The sequence below is a fragment of the Geotrypetes seraphini genome, chromosome 1 (assembly GCF_902459505.1).
Source record: "Geotrypetes seraphini chromosome 1, aGeoSer1.1, whole genome shotgun sequence".
Classification (NCBI taxonomy): Eukaryota; Metazoa; Chordata; class Amphibia; order Gymnophiona; family Dermophiidae; genus Geotrypetes; species Geotrypetes seraphini.
The window spans coordinates 113,084,602-113,099,048 of record NC_047084.1 but is presented as its reverse complement, the minus strand read 5'-3'; the positions used below and the strand labels follow the sequence as shown (position 1 = coordinate 113,099,048).

The window sequence follows — 14,447 nt, the reverse complement described above, 5'->3', positions numbered from 1 at the left end:
AATCACTCTTTCCTTGATTAAATGTTGTCAAAACAATCACTTCTCTTTGGTGCTAAACTCTCAATTTTCCACTTCAAAGTACCTTACAATCTGAATACTATATTTTTTTTTTTAATATTTAAATGTTTATTGAAAGACTTTTGTAATTTATATTGTGCAGACATAATACAATATCAGTAGTACCATATATAACAAAGAACAGCAAATATAAACATCAGGTAGAGAATGCCGTAGAAAAATCAAGAAAATCAAGTTCTAGAACAGATTCAGTCAAATTCCGTTAAATGATCTTTTTCATCCCAAAGTCCCATCCTAATTCAACTTCCCCACCCGACAACACTCCCCAATCCCCCCCCCCCAATCCCATTCTTCTAGCAGACAACAAAACAAGTGACACTAGGAGATCCCTTAAAGAGCATCCAATAGGTCTTCCAACTTACTCCAAGTGTGAAAAGAAATGGTATAGGTATGGCACCTCTTAGCCATTGCTATCTCCATCTTTCCCATCATTATTAAACGATTTACCCATGCAGTGTGAGAGGGAGCCTCTGCATTTTTCCAGTGGTTGGCAATGAGGCATTTCGCTGCCGCCAAACCCCATCTTATAATTTTTGTTTGCCAAGTACGCTCCCTATTATTATATAATCCCAAAAGACAACTCTGAGGAGATAGAGCAACACATTCACCAAGACACTTGGATAGCGTGCCAATCACAACTTTCCAGAAGGATTGGATGATCCTGCAATCCCACCAGATATGCATAAAAGATCCCACATTCAATCCACATCTCCAACATTGATCAGACACTCCAGGAAACATTCTATGCACCGTGTTAGCACCTTATAAGCATTTTCCTGGACCAAAGCACAAGAAGATGCTTTATAAGTCTCCCTACAAACCGTCTCCCATTCTTTAGCAGACAACCTTGATTCGAGGTCCCTCTCCCATTGTTTTTGAAAAGAGTAATTAACAGGTGAGTATCCCCTCTTATATTGCTATAACACCGACAATGGTTTAGGAACCTTCTGCAGCAACAACCAAAGATTTTCCAGAGGTTCCTTATCAGGTTGTATTCCAGAACCCCAACCCTGTGCTAACATAAAATGTCGGATTTGTAAGTATTCAAAATAGTCACCATCTGGTAAATCATATTTCTGTTGAATTGTTGAAAATGGAATGAGCCCGGCCGTCCCAATTAGATCTCTAAACACTCTTATCCCCTTTTGAGACCAACTTTGAAATACCCAATTATCTCGGCCTGCCGGAAACAGAGGTTCAGTCTGTATACTAGCCAGGGATGAAACCAAAGCCCCACCGCCCATCTGCTTATGTGTTTGACTCCATAATCGTGCCAAATGTTGCACAAAAGGGTTAGATATGCTCTGGATCCACGTGCGCTGCGACCCAGAGGACCACAGCTTGGATTTCAAAGGCTCCATGTTACTATATTTCTGTTCTAATTGTACCCCACTTTTATAGTCCCCCAATTCCCATTCTAGCACTAATTTCAGCTGTGCCGCTTGATAATACCACACCAGGTTAGGCAACCCCCTACCCCCCACTTCCCTAGGAGCCCACAATAATGATTGGGAAAGTCTTGGAGATTTACAATGCCAAATAAAATTACGTATTTCCCTGCCCAATCTCCTCAATTCTCCCAAAGGAACCGTAATAGGCAAGGTCTGAAAGAGAAATAGCAACCTGGGAAGTACATTCATTTTAATGATCGCTATCCTGCCCCACCAGGATACCCACAGTCCATGCCAATGTTGTAAGTCAGCACGGATACGGCGATAAATAGGCAGGTAGTTCTTTTCATAAATTCTCTGAAGGTCTGAAGGAATATAGATTCCCAGGTATTTGATTCCCTGCTCAGCCCATCTAAAAGGGAAAATGTCCCGTAAATTATCCACCTCTCGCCGTGTCAGGGTCAGATTCAAGATTTCTGTTTTTGCTAGATTTATTTTGAACCCTGAAACCTTCCCGTAAGTATCAAATATCTGTAAGAGATGAGGTATAGAGAGCTCAGGTTGTCCCACATATAAGAGGATATCATCTGCAAACATCGCTATTCGGTGCTCTACCCCCCCACTAACAAACCCAACCAAGGATGCATGATGTCTAATGGCCAAGGCAAGGGGCTCAAGTGACACTGCGAACAGTAAAGGAGAGAGTGGGCATCCCTGCTGAGTTCCCCTGTAGATGGAAAAGAAATCAGTGTACGATTGATTAATCCGCAAACAGGCCCTCGGTTCAACATATAGAGCCCGAACCCATTCTCCAAACTTGCCCCCCAGTCCCATCCTGTCCATCACATCCCATAAAAATCCCCAAAGAACCCGATCAAATGCCTTCTCGGCATCAACCGATATCAGGACCGCCTTATCTCGATCCATACCCGCTTCCCAAAGTAAATTAAGGGTTCGTCTAATGTTATCGCTCACCTGTCTCCGCTGTATAAACCCCGCTTGATCTTGATGAATCAGGGACGGCAATACCTTTCCCAAGCGTTGGGCTAGAACCTTGGCCAGAATTTTTGCATCCAGATTTAGCAATGATATGGGTCGATAAGACCCACATAGTAGAGGGTCGCGGCCTGGTTTGGGTAATATAACCACCCCCGCCTCTCCCATCAAAGCAATAAATGACATAGCCCCCAATTACCTAAACCAGTGATTCCCAACCCTGTCCTGGAGGAACACCAGGCCAATCGGGTTTTCAGGCTAGCCCTAATGAATATGCATGAGAGAGATTTGCATATGATGGAAGTGATAGGCATGCAAATTTGCTTCATGCATATTCATTAGGGCTAGCCTGAAAACCCAATTGGCCTGGTGTTCCTCCAGGACAGGGTTGGGAACCACTGACCTAAACAACCGCCTGTACCAAAACGCCACCACTAGGCAAAGAAGAACTAAGACCCCTTTCACCTACCCCCCACTCAAAGGCACCCAGCGCAAGAAGATATTTGACAGTCTGCTGGCGACGCATGCAGTGAAACTGGACCACACTATCTCCAACCTGCTGATAACAACAAACAACTACAAATATTTTTGCAAAGAAATCAAAACCCACCTATTCAAAAAATGTATACAGATGGCTTAACCCCAACCGGACCCCCCTCAACGCAACTCCCCCCTCCTCCCCCCTTCACCAGTTCCCTTCTCTTTAGCCTCAAGCATGTCAACTGCTTCCCTAACGGTATATATACTGGATCTGCACTATTTCCTATTTGTACAGCTCTTGAAATATACAGCTCCATTATTCTTGTAACTTCTCCTGGAAATGACCAGAATTCTCTCTGTAATTATCCTGGAAATGTCCAGTTATCTCTTTTGTAATCCGCCCAGAACTGCAAGGTTGAGGTGGAATAGAAATCAGTAATGTAATGTAATGTAATTTGTTGGTAAACAATAGAAGCCTGAATGTATGTAAGTTTTCCTGGGGTAATCATAAGAACATAAGATTTGCCGCTGCTGGGTCAGACCAGTGGTCCATCGTGTCCAGCAGTCTGCTCACGCTGTGTCACTTAGGTCAGAGACCAGTGCCCTATTTAAGTCTAGCCTTACTTGTATATGTTCTGTTCCAGTAGGATCTTATCCAATCTTGTCTTGAATCCCTGAAGGGTGCTTTCCCCTATAACAGCCTCTGGAAGAGCGTTCCAGATTTCTATCACTCTCTGGTAAAGAAGAACTTCCTTACGTTTGTATGGAATCTTTTCCCTTCTAACTTTAGCGAATGCCCTCTTATTCTCTTCACCTTGGAGAGGGTGAACAATCTCTCTTTCTCTACTAAGTCAATTCCCTTCAATATCTTGAATATTTCGATCATTTCCCCTCTCAGTCTTATCTTTTCAAGGGAGAAGTGGCCCAGTTTCTCTAGCCGCTCGTTGTACGGCAACTCCCCCAGTCCCTTAACCATTTTAGTTGCTCTTCTCTGGACCCTTTTCAAGTTTCAAGTTTATTAGTTTTTAATATACCGACCATCAATAGATATATTTTGAGTAGTACTATGTCCTTTTTCATGTACAGAGACCAGTGTTGGACATAGTAGTCCAGATGGGGGCGCACCATGGCCCAATTTAACGGCATGATAACCTTTTCAGATTGGTTTGTGATCCCTTTCTTAATCATTCCTAGCATTCTGTTAGCCCTTTTCGTCACTGCTGCACATTGCACGGATGGTTTCATTGACTTGTCTAGAAGTACTCCCAAGTCTCTTTCCTGGGTGCTCTCTCCCAGGATAGCACCGGACATCCTGTATTCGTGCATATGATTTTTGTTACCAACATGCATCACCTTGCACTTATCCACATTGAACCTCATTTGCCATTTTGCTTATTTATGCCTTTTTGTAGGTCTTTGCAATCCTTCTGTGTCTTCACTACTTGGAATAACTTTGTATCATCTGCAAATTTAATCACCTCACTCATCGTGCCGATTTCTAGGTCATTTATAAATATGTTGAAGAGCAAGGGCCCGAGCACCAAACCCTGCGGCATTCCACTCGTGACGCTTTTCCAGTCCGAGTATTGTCCATTTACCCCCACTCTCTATTTCCGATCTGCCAACCAGTTTTTAATCCACATGAATATATCACCCTCGATTCCATGGCTTGCAATTTTTCGAAGTAGACGTTCAAGCGGAACCTTGTTGTACGCCTTCTGAAAATCTAGATATACGATGTCGACTGGGTCACCCTTGTCTATCTGCCCATTTATTCCAAAGAAGTGCAGTAAGTTTGTCAAGCAAGATCTTCCTTTACTGAAGCCATGCTTGCTGGTCCTCATCAGTTTGTGTCTGTCAAGGTGATCAATAATGTGGTCCTTTATCAGCATCTCTACCATCTTTCCCGGCACTGAGGTCAGACTCACCAGTCTGTAGTTTTCCGGATCTTCCCTCGAACCTTTCTTGAAGATCGGCATAACATTCGCCACTTTCCAGTCTTCCGGAATCCTTCCTGATTTGATCGACAGATTGGCTATTAGTTGGAGCAGTTCAGCTATAAACCCTTTCAGTTCCTTGATTACCCTCGGGTGGATGCCGTCCGGTCCCGGGGATTTATCGTTTTTAAGCTTATCAATCTGTCTGCATACCTCTTCTAGACTGACCGTCAACCCTGTCAGTTTCCTGTCGGCTTCTGGTATATTGGATATATCCTCTAAAGTAAATACAGACGCAAAAATTGTGTTAAGTTTGTCGGCGATGGCTTTGTCCTCCTCTTGTCCTCCCTTTATTCCCTGATCATCTAATGGCCCCACTGCTTCCTTCACAAGTCGTTTCCCCTTAATATATCGAAAGAATGTCTTAAAGTTTATGACCACCTTGGCAACAAACAAAACCCAAAAATTCCACAGTAAACAAGAGAAACAAAACCAAAATAACACTGTGGAAAAGATGTTTCTGATGCAGGTATTTATTCAATCCAACACATGGAAAATACACAGTAATCCACAAAAATCCATATAGAAAATTAATGGTGCAAACCCAATATGGGCCTTCCTCAGGGGTCCTATAAAATATATATGTGAAAAAATACATATAAACTTCAGAATATCTGATGGGTGAATGGAAATGAAAAATGGAGTGGAAGTAAAAAAAATGAGTGCATAATACAGTGATGTGTGTGATGAATATCAGGTGCCAAATCTTCATAAATATATGAGAAATGAGTAAGGTGAAGGTAAATGCACAATTGTAAAGAACAAGTGTGGATGGAACAATATTAGCATGTAAAGCCTTAAGGAAATGAATTAACGACAAATATTAATAAAAACAGCTATGAAAATGGTAGAAAGCAAAAAGTAACACTATTTAAAATGAAACCAGCAGGGAGGGAACTTAAATGTTTGATTGATGAGAAAACTTACAATGAGTCATGGAGGGTGAAAGCCCACGCATTCAAAGATCTTGTTTTATCATAACTTATGCACAAGTTAAGTGGCCTGTTGGAAGAATGCACAGTTGAGGGGTAATTTTATAAAGGTGGAAAAGGCCTATGAGAAAATTGTGTGGATGTTTCTGTACATATAAATATGTGGCCTACAAGACTGCACATATTCTATTCATAGGCAGTCAATGGCACAGCCATTTGGGGAGGCTAAAGCGAGTATATGGCGAAATTCACCAGAACAGAGCAAATTAAAATTTTTAGGGAGAGAGAAAAATCAGCAGTAGGACACTTTTGAACACACATACTGTAACCCTGCAAAATCATTCAGACTTTCTAAAACAATTCTACCATATCGTGCCATTTCCTAGGAAAGGCAGGAATAGATAGCCACAAACTAAAAATAGAAATATGTAGACAAAAATTCAGCTGAAACCAGCCTCTGCATACATTAGGGAAACAGCAACAGTGATATGACGCACATCCCTCTATACTTGCAAAAGATAGCAGATGTAAACTTCAAAAACTGGCACATTCCAATTGTTACCGTTAAAATTCAAAAATAAAACATCAGGCTATACCTTTACATTGGACTAACATTACATTTTTTTATTAGCCTTAAGAGAACAAAACCTCCTTTCTTAAGTCAGGACAAACAGATTACTGTCTTGACCTGAAGAATGTGGTTTTGGCTTCCAAAACCTAATTTAAAAAAGTATTTATCTAACATAGCTAACATATTAATTCATCCTAAATTAAAAATAACTTTTTTTTCCTACCTTTGTTATCTGGCCATTTAATGTTTTTTTGTGTTGGCCCCAGGATCTGGTTACTGCCTTTCTGTCTTCTTTTAACTCTTTCCAAGGTACTTCTGTCCATTTGTCATCATTTTTCTTCTGTCTTCTTCTACTACATTTAATACTGATCTGTTCTTTTCATCTTTCTTCCATTTTTTAATGCCTCTCAGTCCGTTTAGATTTCAATAAATTACCTGGTTTTTAATCTCCCTCTTTCTGCCTTTCCCCTCCCCTCTCCCTGCACCATTCAATGCTGTCCTGTCTCTCTCCCACCCCCACCCCCCACACACAATATTGCCCTGTCTCTTCCTCCCCCCCTCCCATGTGGAGGGCATGGCTCACTGGTAGAGCTGCTGCCTCTGCACCCAGAGGTTGTGAGATGAAATCCCGGTGCTGCTCCTTGTGATCTTGGGCAAGTAGCTTAATCTTCCAGTGCCTACCACTTTGCATGTCAAAGCCAGAAAAAGGTGTTCTCCTAGGACAAGCAGGATGAGTCAGCCACATATGGGTGTTGTCCCAACACCTCCCAGTTTGCGGATAAGCTCTCCAATAGCTCAGAGAGATTTTTTTTTTTTTTTTTTCTCTGAGCATGTGCAGTGCCCGGGCTCCACTGGGCATGCCCGAGCCCTACCCATTTCCCCCTGCTTCCCCCTAATCCCCAATCTTTAGTTTCCGCCCGTTCCCATCGGTCGGATTTTTCTACAGCTCTCCATTACAACTTTTCTACTCAACCTGAAGATGCCTGAATCATCTAAAGAAACAACTGGGATGCAGGAGGAGGATGAACACACTGGATCCTCATGAATTGTGCGCCCACTGATTGGATCCGGCGCTCGAGGTTTCCGTGTGGCTTGCATTGTGCACACATGTCACCACGTGCACGCAAGCTAAGGAAGAGGGCACTGAGAGACTTCATGAAGAGAAGTGAGGCCCGAGAATCTCCCTCCAGCAGCCATCCTCATCGGAGCGTAGCAGCGGGGGATCCACAGACGAATCCGGAGAGGAGCCTCCAGGACGTCCTGGCTCAGTCAACCCCCCCGACTGCAACTTGCCCGGTCGAGAAATCTCTCCCGGAAGTCCTGCATGCTGTCGCTAGCCGTCGGCCCCTGCAGGAAGCCGATAGGAGTCTCACCAGACCGAGAGATCTCTCCAGGAGTTCCTGCATGTTGCTGCTTACAGCCAGCCTCCGCAGGGCATGAAGAGAAGTGAGGCCCGAGAATCTTCCTCCAGCAGCCATCCTCATCAGAATGCAGCAGCAGGGGATCCACATGCTACAGTGGCAAGGAGCCTCCAGGATGCCCTGGCTCAGCTAATCCCCCCGCCTGCACTTGGCCCGGTAGAGAAATATCTCCCGGAGTCCCTGCATGTTGCCGCTTAGAACCAGCCTCTGCAGGGCAGCCGATAGGAGTCTTGCCAGACCGAGAGATCTCTCCAGGAATCCCTGCATGTTGCCACGCAGCCATCCTCTGCAAGGCAGCCGATAGGAGTCTTGCATGCTGCTGCGTAAATCCACAGCCTCTGCAAGCAACAGATCGGGGCTTTCACCCTCCAGACGGCATGCTGCCTCTTACAGCCAGCCTCTGAAGGGAGCCGATTGGGGTTCAAAGGTAAGTCCTATCTGCTTGTTTTTGGGAAAACCTCTGATAATCTGTTGCAGCCCCGAGGGCTCTGCCCCAACCTCCTCCCAATCTGAATTTAAGGAGAAAGAATCTCCCATGCTTCTTTCCCTTGGAGGGGACCTGCAGACCTCTCCCCCCAGTAGGAGACATGCTGCCCCAGAGTTCAGCTTAAAAAGGACATGCTGAAAAAAAAAAAACCCAACTCGATGTTTCTTTCCCTCTTGGGGTCCTGCAGAGTCTACAATTCACACCTTTCCCACCCCTCCCCCTCTCAGGTTGGGAACGAGGAGTCTGCCTTTCTCAGCAGGGTGCTGATATCTTCAGAGATGCGGCATGTCAGACCATGCCTCTCCAAGGGTGGGGGTTTGAAACTCCTCAGTCTAAAAAGCTGTTTGCTCTTCATAAAACCTAGGCAGAGTGCTTTTCCAGCTAGCATGAGGGACTCTGTACTATTCATGATTTCTATAGCACTGAAAGGCATATGCAGCGCTGTACAGTTTAATATACAATAGGCAGTACAGCAGGAGAAGCCCACTCAAGAGGCATTATCACTCCTCTTTCTCTGCCTCCAGGCACAGTGGGAAACGCAGCCAGGAGCACTGGCACAGATGAAGGGGTGCATCCTGCCCCCTCTCTGCAGGCTCTCCCCCCCTCTCAAGAAGGACAGAGAAGGGTGGTGGGGTACATGGAGCCACCCAACCAGTCAAGTGGAGCAGCACATGAACCTGCGAACCACCAGGGGTGGGACCAGCAGCCACAGTTAATCCTCCTGCTGACCCACTCCTCTCTCAGCGGGCTACACTCCCCACAATGCCCCCCTTTAGAGGGATCACCCTTTATACCTTGTAACTAAGGTGTATCAATCAATCTTTATGGCCCTCAGAGATGCCACCCAGGGATCAATATGATCATATCCCTTGGCTTTACACACCCTATCGTCATCGGGTCAATATCAAATGTGAAAATGATATAAACTTTTTTTCTTTTTGCTTTTTTGCTTATTTTACTCGTATGTATTAAACTCTTTTTGCTAATTTTAAAACAATAAATATGGCTAATGAGTTTAAGGTAGATACTTAGCTTCACCGGGATGGTTAGTAGCTGTTGGTGAGGGATACATATGCCAACATGTTTCACCCCTAAGAAGGGGGTTTCTTCAGGGCTACTATCCCTGCAAACAAGAAACCTTGTTTAGGTGTGGAAAATGCTAAGCATAACATGTAAAAAATATCATTCACACCATACATATATATTATCATACCTTTTATGTTAATTATACACAGCTGGCCACCCGATCTAAGTTTCTTTAAGATGGCGCGGCGTGCTTGAAAGTGACTTTAAATATCCCAAACCCCGGAAGTGAGGTGGGAAGGGGGAGGGACAAAACCCAACCTCTACACACACCCACACTAGGGGGAAGGGAAAGGTAAATAAGTTATTCTATTTTGCTCTCCTATCCTCCCATCATATTGGTATTGGGGAAGACATATATACTCCCAGCGAAAGATCATAAAAGGGATGACCACTCTAATTCTAGGTTTAACCCTTGGGGGATAACCGATTTCAAACGGTATATCCACTGCTGTTCCAAATAGTTTAGCCTGGCCTCCACATTCCCCTGTGTCCCCTCTGTCTTAAGAGTGTCGATGACACGCCATCTGATCTGATCTATTTGATGTTGCTTCAACAACCAGTGTTGCACTAAAGGTGCGGATAAGTTGCCCGTCACTATTCTGGATTTATGCTCGTTGAGCCTTAAGTGAATCGCACGTTTGGTACGACCTACGTATACCAGAGGGCAGGGGCATACTATAACATATATAACCCAAGCTGATTTACATGTTGTATATGTTCTAGCCTGGATGACTCTACCGGTACCTGGGTCCTTCCAAACATGACCCCCTATGGTCTTGTCACACCATTGGCAGTGAGAACAAGGAGCATGAAGGCCCAATGGTTCATGAACTGGTCTGCGGCGTTTCAATAGTTGGCCAATGGTAATACCCTTCGTGTATGTAATAAGGGGAGAATCAACCAAACCCCTGAGATTTTTTAGGATGTGCCAATGTTCCCTAATAGATCTCACCATAACATTAACAACTACCGAATATGGTAACACGCAGACCAGTTCAACCTCCTCCCGGACAGAACAAGATCCCCTGTCTGAGTCTTGGAGAAGGAGGTCCCGATGGGCAAAACGAGCCCTTACATATGCTTGATGAATGCAGTTCTCTGGATAGCCCCGAAAACGAAAACGTTGGCTAATATCTTTAGCTATCCTCTGGAACTCATTTAGGTCTGAACATACTCTTCTGGCTCTTAGGAATTGGCTAATGGGGAGACTGGTTTTAAGTCTGTGGGGATGGAAGCTTCCAAAATGTAGCAGAGTATTTCTAGCCACTGGTTTTCTATACAGGGTGGTCTCAAAAGCAGTACCCACCCTATATATTGTGATATCCAAAAAATCAATTTGGGACCAATTATACGTAGCAGTAAACTTTAGGTTGGGGTCCACCGTATTGATCCATTGAATGAAATTAATCAATTCAATCTCCGATCCAGTCCAAAGGAAAAAAATATCGTCCAAGAACCTGAGCCACAGTTTTATATGAGCATTATAAAAACCAGATGGATAGATGTTAAGTTCTTCAAACCGGCCCACATACAAAGTAGCCACCGATGGGGCAAAAGTAGCCCCCATCGCGACCCCATGAATTTGTCTGTAGTGGGTCTGCTCATATACAAAATAGTTATTTTCTATAACCCATTTGGCCAAACGCATAAGAAACTCCGTAGTAATACGTTGCGGTCCTTGTCTAGCATCCAGGGTCTCTTTTATGATGTCCATAGCCCCCTCCTGGGGGATCTTCGTGTATAGGGACACTATATCCAAGGTCACCATACAGCACCCTGAAGGGGGATGGACTACCTCTCCCAGTCTTCTGAGAAAATGCGCAGAGTCTTTCAAATAAGATCTTACCAACACTGCTGCTTGTCTCAAAAAAACATCCAAAAACTTGGAGAGGGGTTCTAATATACTGTCCCTTGTATTAACAATGGCCCTCCCCGGAGGGTTTTGAAGGTCTTTATGTATCTTTGGCACAAAACGGATCATTGGCGTCTTGGGATATTTTTCAAGCAAAAATTTATATTCATTTTTTGTAATATGTTCATCCTCATATGCCTTGGTGACATAGTCAAAAATTTCTTTTGCCAACTCATCCCCTGGATCATTAGTTATGGGGCTATATGAAGTTATATCTCCCAGTTGTCTCATCGCCTCTATTTTATAGCGCCCTCGATCCTGAATGACTATAGCTCCCCCCTTGTCTGCTTGGTGTATGATAATGTCATCCCTATCCGCCAGTTCCTGCAATGCTAGGTATTGAGAATACTTCAAATTATATCTAAGGGAATTGGGATTATAACTTTGCTCGTAGTTAGTAATGTCATTTAACACCAAGTCACAAAATGTGGCTATTGTTGGATCCACCGGGGGGGGAGGGACCCAAGTAGATTTGACTCTACATATGGATTGGTCTACTGATGATGAACTTTGCGTTTCCCCTGAATCATTTTGAAAAAATAATTTTATTTGGATCTTTCGGATGAACCTATAAAACGCTATTTTTAACCTGAAAAAGTCCGGTTTTTCCTTTACAACAAATCCCAAACCAAGTTGTAGTACTTTATATTGAGTGGACGTTAGAGAATATGAAGAAATGTTTACTACCAATGATGTCATTTGGGTCTGACTGCCACCCCTGTCTTGTTGGATCCCCGACCCCGGGTCCTGGGGCGCAAGTTTTTTGGAGCCGTCTCTCCGGTCGGTCTTGTTCGAGGAGTCTCTGTGGACTCGCCACTAGTTCCTTCCGATTCATCGGACGTGGCCTCAAATGCTACCCTTTTTTTTGTAATATTCTGCCCTGTAGTTTTTTTATTCCAGGAGTAGACCCTCCCCATCTGGTAGTCCTTCTCATCTCATCCTTGGTTTGGGATTTGTTGTAAAGGAAAAACCGGACTTTTTCAGGTTAAAAATAGCGTTTTATAGGTTCATCCGAAAGATCCAAATAAAATTATTTTTTCAAAATGATTCAGGGGAAACGCAAAGTTCATCATCAGTAGACCAATCCATATGTAGAGTCAAATCTACTTGGGTCCCTCCCCCCCCGGTGGATCCAACAATAGCCACATTTTGTGACTTGGTGTTAAATGACATTACTAACTACGAGCAAAGTTATAATCCCAATTCCCTTAGATATAATTTGAAGTATTCTCAATACCTAGCATTGCAGGAACTGGCGGATAGGGATGACATTATCATACACCAAGCAGACAAGGGGGGAGCTATAGTCATTCAGGATCGAGGGCGCTATAAAATAGAGGCGATGAGACAACTGGGAGATATAACTTCATATAGCCCCATAACTAATGATCCAGGGGATGAGTTGGCAAAAGAAATTTTTGACTATGTCACCAAGGCATATGAGGATGAACATATTACAAAAAATGAATATAAATTTTTGCTTGAAAAATATCCCAAGACGCCAATGATCCGTTTTGTGCCAAAGATACATAAAGACCTTCAAAACCCTCCGGGGAGGCCCATTGTTAATACAAGGGACAGTATATTAGAACCCCGCTCCAAGTTTTTGGATGTTTTTTTGAGACAAGCAGCAGTGTTGGTAAGATCTTATTTGAAAGACTCTGCGCATTTTCTCAGAAGACTGGGAGAGGTAGTCCATCCCCCTTCAGAGTGCTGTATGGTGACCTTGGATATAGTGTCCCTATACACGAAGATCCCCCAGGAGGGGGCTATGGACATCATAAAAGAGACCCTGGATGCTAGACAAGGACCGCAACGTATTACTACGGAGTTTCTTATGCGTTTGGCCAAATGGGTTATAGAAAATAACTATTTTGTATATGAGCAGACCCACTACAGACAAATTCATGGGGTCGTGATGGGGGCTACTTTCGCCCCATCGGTGGCTACTTTGTATGTGGGCCGGTTTGAAGAACTTAACATCTATCCATCTGGTTTTTATAATGCTCATATAAAACTGTGGCTCAGGTTCTTGGACGATATTTTTTTCCTTTGGACTGGATCGGAGATTGAATTGATTAATTTCATTCAATGGATCAATACGGTGGACCCCAACCTAAAGTTTACTGCTACGTATAATTGGTCCCAAATTGATTTTTTGGATATCACAATATATAGGGTGGGTACTGCTTTTGAGACCACCCTGTATAGAAAACCAGTGGCTAGAAATACTCTGCTACATTTTGGAAGCTTCCATCCCCACAGACTTAAAACCAGTCTCCCCATTAGCCAATTCCTAAGAGACAGAAGAGTATGTTCAGACCTAAATGAGTTCCAGAGGATAGCTAAAGATATTAGCCAACGTTTTCGTTTTCGGGGCTATCCAGAGAACTGCATTCATCAAGCATATGTAAGGGCTCGTTTTGCCCATCGGGACCTCCTTCTCCAAGACTCAGACAGGGGATCTTGTTCTGTCCGGGAGGAGGTTGAACTGGTCTGCGTGTTACCATATTCGGTAGTTGTTAATGTTATGGTGAGATCTATTAGGGAACATTGGCACATCCTAAAAAATCTCAGGGGTTTGGTTGATTCTCCCCTTATTACATACACGAAGGGTATTACCATTGGCCAACTATTGAAACGCCGCAGACCAGTTCATGAACCATTGGGCCTTCATGCTCCTTGTTCTCACTGCCAATGGTGTGACAAGACCATAGGGGGTCATGTTTGGAAGGACCCAGGTACCGGTAGAGTCATCCAGGCTAGAACATATACAACATGTAAATCAGCTTGGGTTATATATGTTATAGTATGCCCCTGCCCTCTGGTATACGTAGGTCGTACCAAACGTGCGATTCACTTAAGGCTCAACGAGCATAAATCCAGAATAGTGACGGGCAACTTATCCGCACCTTTAGTGCAACACTGGTTGTTGAAGCAACATCAAATAGATCAGATCAGATGGCGTGTCATCGACACTCTTAAGACAGAGGGGACACAGGGGAATGTGGAGGCCAGGCTAAACTATTTGGAACAGCAGTGGATATACCGTTTGAAATCGGTTATCCCCCAAGGGTTAAACCTAGAATTAGAGTG

At 43.8% G+C, this 14,447-nt stretch overlaps 1 protein-coding gene across 6 annotated transcripts in view; it reads left to right on the top strand.

The window, feature by feature from the left end:
- Positions 1-14,447, top strand: part of UNC13B (unc-13 homolog B) — an 837,582-nt gene that overhangs the window by 812,677 nt on the left and 10,458 nt on the right. The gene's annotated exons all lie outside the window — the stretch shown is intronic.